The sequence below is a fragment of the Ricinus communis genome, chromosome 1 (genome assembly GCF_019578655.1).
Source record: "Ricinus communis isolate WT05 ecotype wild-type chromosome 1, ASM1957865v1, whole genome shotgun sequence".
NCBI lineage: Eukaryota > Viridiplantae > Streptophyta > Magnoliopsida > Malpighiales > Euphorbiaceae > Ricinus > Ricinus communis.
In genome coordinates, this window is record NC_063256.1 from 29,654,376 (window position 1) to 29,659,951 (window position 5,576).

At 42.6% G+C, this 5,576-nt stretch overlaps 1 non-coding gene across 1 annotated transcript; it reads right to left on the reverse strand.

The window, feature by feature from the left end:
* Window positions 1-558: 558 nt before the first annotated feature.
* LOC125369087 lies at window positions 559-666 on the reverse strand. The gene has a single exon (XR_007214580.1). It is a non-coding gene; the product is annotated as a small nucleolar RNA R71 (small nucleolar RNA).
* Window positions 667-5,576: the final 4,910 nt, after the last annotated feature.

A 5,576-nucleotide genomic window follows, 5' to 3' on the forward strand; every position in this document is an offset into this window, starting at 1 on the left:
GGTTGCTGCTTTTCCATTTCAGGTAGTTTATGACCAAGAACTCTAATCCTACTACTATAGACCTTCTTGCTGAACCAGAGCGATCCCTCCATTTATTGAGGAAGCGTATGCAAGAAGAAGAGGAGGCGCAAATAGAGTTTGAAGCCCCTGTTAATAGACCAACGGGGATAGGAGACAACAATTGGGCTGCGGATGAAGCTAGGACTATGTACGAGTTTGCAAGACCTTCTCTTGAGAGGACACAGACGAGTATATTGTGACCACCTGTGGTAGCCAATAATATCGAAATAAAGCCAAACGCGATACAAATGGTGCAAAATAGTGTACAATTTGGGGGACTGCCGAGCAAGGACCCAAACGCTCACATCGCCAACTTCTTGGAGATCTGCGACACCTTCAAGATAAATAGAACAACTAATGATGCCATTCGGTTGAGGCTGTTTCCTTTTTCTCTGAGGGACCGAGTGAAAAGATGGTTGCAGTCACTCCCAGCCAACACTACTACGACATGGAGATCATTGGCTGAGAAATTTCTCTACAACTCCAGCTAAGACTGTAAAATTGAGGAATGACATTTCTTCTTTTGTGTAGATGGAAGACGAGAGCATGTATGATGCTTTGGGAGAGGTGCAAGGACTTGTTGAGATGCTGTCCACACCACGGTCTACTAGTATGGATGCAGGTTCAGACATTTTACAGTGGTTTGAACCTTGCTACTAGACAGATGGTTGATCCAGCAGCAGGAGGGGCGCTACATAGTAAGACGCCTGAGTAGGCTCAGAACTTAATAGAGGAGATGGCCATGAACAATTATCAGTGGCATTCTTCTAGGAGCTGAGCAGTGAGGCAAGGAGTGGTCAATCATTTGGACTCCACAACAGCCTTGGCAGCTCAAGTGGAGCTTCTGACCAAGAAGTTAGACCAGCTTCAGATGCCGGTTCATGCAGCCCAAATAAGCTGCGAGTTTTATGGTGGCTCGCACTATGGTGCAAACCGTAATGCGGGAGGTATGTTTGCTTCAACTTCTAATTCATCATCTTCTATTGCTTCTACTGATCTTGAACATGTAGACTACATGGGTAATGCACCTAGACAGCAGAACAATCTTGACAGCAATACATACAACCCTGGCTGGCGTAATCATCCAAATTTCGGGTGGAGAAACAACAACGTCTAGGGTCCACTCGGCTTTTAGAGACTGCATCAACAACCACCACAACAGCAGCAGCAGGCTGTACCATCACAGCTTCCTCCACGAGCCGAGAAGAAATCTAACTTGGAGGAGCTGATGATGAACTTCATTACGTCAACTAAGATGAGGTTCCAGCAGATCGATAATGCTCTTAGAAATCAACAGGCGTCCATTCAGAATTTGGAGAGTCAGATTAGGCAGATTTCTAAGATGCCGTCTGAGAGGCCACAAGGATCGCTCCCCAGCACAATAGAGTCAAACCCAAGGGAGCATTGCAAGGCTATCACCTTACGATCAGGTAAGCAGTTATCTAGCTTACCATTAGCTGATGATGATGATGTTTCCATGCAGGATAAGCTAGCTAGGAAAGAGCCAGAACCTGAGGCGATAGAAGAAGAGAAGGTGGAAGACAGGTAGAAGAGCCCTGTGAGAGAGTACCAGCCACCAGTCCCCTACTCTACTCGACTTAAGCAGGAGAAGGTTGATAAGCAGTTTGGTAAGCTTCTTGAATTGTTTAAACAACTGCATATTAACCTACCTTTTGTTGAAGCTATTTCGTAGATGCCGAAGTATGCCAAGTTCTTAAAGGAAATTTTGAGTAACAAAAGGAAGCTGGAGGATTTGGGACTAGTGACTCTGAATGAGGAGTGTTCAGTTATTCTTCATAACAAGCTGCCACTCAAAAGGAGAGATCTAGGGAGTTTTACTGTTCCCTGCATTATTGGCGATTTGCCTATTAGTGGTGCATTAGCTGATTTAGGAGCTAGTATTAATTTGATGCCCACTAGTTTGTTTGATAAGTTAGGTTTGAGTGAACCTAAGCTCACTAAGATGAGCATTCAGTTAGCTGATAGGACTGTTAAGATTCCTAGGGGTATTATTGAATATGTGCTTGTTAAGGTAGACAAGTTTATTTTTCCTGTTGATTTTATAGTTATGGACATGGAAGGTGAGAGTACTGTGCCTTTGATCCTAGGTAGACCCTTTCTTACAACATCTAGGGCTGTTATAGATGTTTGTGATGGAAAGCTTCAGCTTAGGGTAGATGATGAGACCATTACCTTCGACCTAGCGACTATTATGAGACACTTTTTAGACCATGATGATGTTGTGTTTTCTATTGATATTCTGGATGATTGGTTGAGTCTCATTTAGAGGAAATATTGCTTGATGATCCTTTGCAGGTAGCATTGCAAGGAGAGGAGGAAGAGCTGTCCAATAAGCAAGTGTTGGAGCAACTCGCTAGTTTGTTGGCTACTGAGCCTAGCTGTTCTACTGACCCTTTTCTTTCTCTTGATAGGTCAGAAGTGCAGAAAGTAAAGTCTTCTTTCGAGGACCCCCCGGCCTTAGAATTGAAGGAGTTACCTAAGCACTTGAGCTATGGATTCTTGGATGAGGAAGAAAAGTTGCTGGTGATTATTGCAGCAGATTTGACACTTGAGGAGCGAGCAAAAACTCTAGACTCACTCAAGGGTATAAGAAGGCCTTTGCCTATAAGATTGCTGATATTCCTAATATCAACCCTAGTTTCTGTTCTCACAAGATTCTTATGGAGGATAGCTATAGACCAATAGTTCAGCCACAGAGGCGGCTTAACCTGAACATGAAGGAAGTAATGAAAAAGAAGGTAATTAAGCTCCTTGATGCAGGATTGATTTATCCTATTTCTGACAGTTCTTGGGTGAGCCCTGTGCAGGTTGTGCCGAAGAAAGGAGGCATGGCAGTAATTCACAATAAGAAGGATGAGCTGATGCCTACACGGACGGTTACGGGATTCTGAGTTTGCATTTATTACAGGAGGCTTAATGATGCAACTCGGAAGGATCACTTCCCTTTTCCTTTCATTGATCAGGTGTTAGAAAGATTGTCAAGACATATGTTTTACTGTTTCCTTGATGGTTTTTCAGGATATTTTCAGATCCCAATTGCACCTGAAGACCAAGAGAAGACGACTTTCACCTGCCCCTACGGGACCTTTGCTTATAGACGGATGCCTTTTGGTCTATGCAATGCGTCAGCTACGTTTCTATGATGGCCATTTTTGATGATATGATTGAGGAGTCGATGGTGGTATTTATGGATGACTTCTCTATTTTTAGTAATTCATTTTCTCACTATTTGGCAAATTTAGAACGCATGTTAGCTAGGTGCATTGAGGCTAACTTGGTGCCAAATTGGGAAAACTGTCATTTTATGGTAAGAGAGGGAATTATTCTAGGGCATAAGATTTCACATGCAGGGATGGAAGTTGATAGAGCTAAAATAGAAACAATATCTAAGCTACCACCCCCTACTTCTGTTAGGGCTGTTAGGAGTTTCTTAAACCATGCTGGGTTCTACATAAGGTTTATTAGAAATTTCTCTGAGATTGCTAGGCCTCTTGCTCAATTACTAGTTAAGGATGCACCTTTCATTTTTTATGCATGTTTATCTTCTTTTGAGTTATTGAAGAAACTTTTGACCATAGCCCCTATCATGGCTTCGCCTGATTGGGGCCTGCCCTTTGAACTAATGTGCGATGCTAGTGACTATGCAGTTGGAGCTGTGCTTGGACAGAGGTTTGATAAAAAGTTCCAACCCATTTACTATACTAGCAAGACTTTGACAGGAGCCTAGGAACATTACACTACTATAGAGAAGGAGTTGTTTGTTGTTGTTTATGCCTTCGACAAATTCAGATCATACCTTGTCTTATCAAAGACCATCGTCTTCATTGACCATTCAGCTTTGAGGTATTTGTTTAATAAGCATGATGCTAAGTCGAGATTGATCAGATGGATTTTATTATTGCAGGAGTTCGACATTGAGATCAGAGATAAGAAAGGCGCATAAAATTTGGCAGCGGATCACCTATCCAGACTGGAGAATCCGAGCTTGGAAGCACTTGATGAGAGCATGATAGATGATCGATTTCTAGAGGAGCACTTATATTCATTGAAGGTATACTCTGATTCTCCTTGGTTTTCTGATTTTGCTAACTACCTTGTGGCTAGGGTCTTACCAAAGGGTATGACTTATCAGCAAAAGAAGAAATTCTTTGCTAATTTGAAATACTACATTTGGGAAGATCCCTTCCTATATCGAGTGTGTGCAGACTAGGTCATTCGCCAATATGTTTATAGCGAAGAGAGTATCCAAATTTTGAGGCACTGTCATGAGGGACCCGTAGTAGGCCATCAAGCGGTGAACCATATTGCTAGGAAGGTGTTGGATGCAAGCTTTTATTGGCCAACTATCTTCCAAGATGCTAGGACATTTGTTCAAGTTTGCGACGCTTGTCAGCGCTCAGGTAATATCTCTGCCCGTAATGAAATGCCCCAAACCAGTATGTAGACAGTTGAGATATTCGATGTTTGGGGTATTGACTTTATCGGACCCTTCCCTTTCTCAAATAGTAATAAGTATATCCTCGTGGCTGTTGAGTACTTCTCCAAATGGCCGGAGTCACAGGCCTTACCTACTGACGATGCCAGAGTTGTTTGCATGTTCCTTAAGAGGTTATTTGCCAGGTTCGGCACACCTAGAGTGCTAATTAGTGACAGGGGAACACATTTATGCAACGCTCAATCGGAGAAGGCACTTAGGCGCTATATTGTAATGCATCGGTTCTCTACTCCCTATCACCCACAGACCAGTGAGCAAGTTGAGGTTACTAATAGGGGTTTAAAATGCATATTAAAGAGAACTGTAGGTGTAAGTAGGAAGGATTGGGCTTCGAAACTGGATGATGCATTATGGGCATTTAGAGCTGCATATAGGACCTCTATAGGTTTTACGCCCTATAAGCTTGTGTATGGGAAGTCTTGTCATTTACCTGTCGAATTAGAACATGGGGCTCTTTGGGCCATTAAAACTTGCAATTTTGATGTTGATTCTGCAGGTAAGGAGAGACAGTGGCAACTGAGTGAATTGGAGGAGTGGTGTCAACAGGCATATGAAAACTATTTGATTTACAAGGCTAAGATGAAGAAGTGGCATGATCAGAGGCTCAAAAGTGCCAAGGAGTTTCAGATTGGAGATAAAGTATTGCTATATAACTCACGTCTTCGTTTGTTTTCAAGGAAGCTCAAGAGTCGATGGTCGGGGCCATTCGTGGTTAAGCAAGTTTTCTCATATGGCAGAGTCGAGCTTCATCATCCCGAGAAGGGTGATTTCAAGGTCAATGGACATAGGCTCAAGGTGTATCATGAAAACTCGTTGGAGATTGAGCAGTGGCTTAACATGATTCTGTATCTACAAGGATGATCTATGTCGAGTCCAGCTAAATGACTCAAGAACCAAAAAGAAGCGCCCTTGGGAGGCATTCCCATTTTAGCTTTATGTTTTTCAGTTTACTTTTATGTTATCTATCGTTTGCATGCTTGATGGTCTTTAGAACACTTAC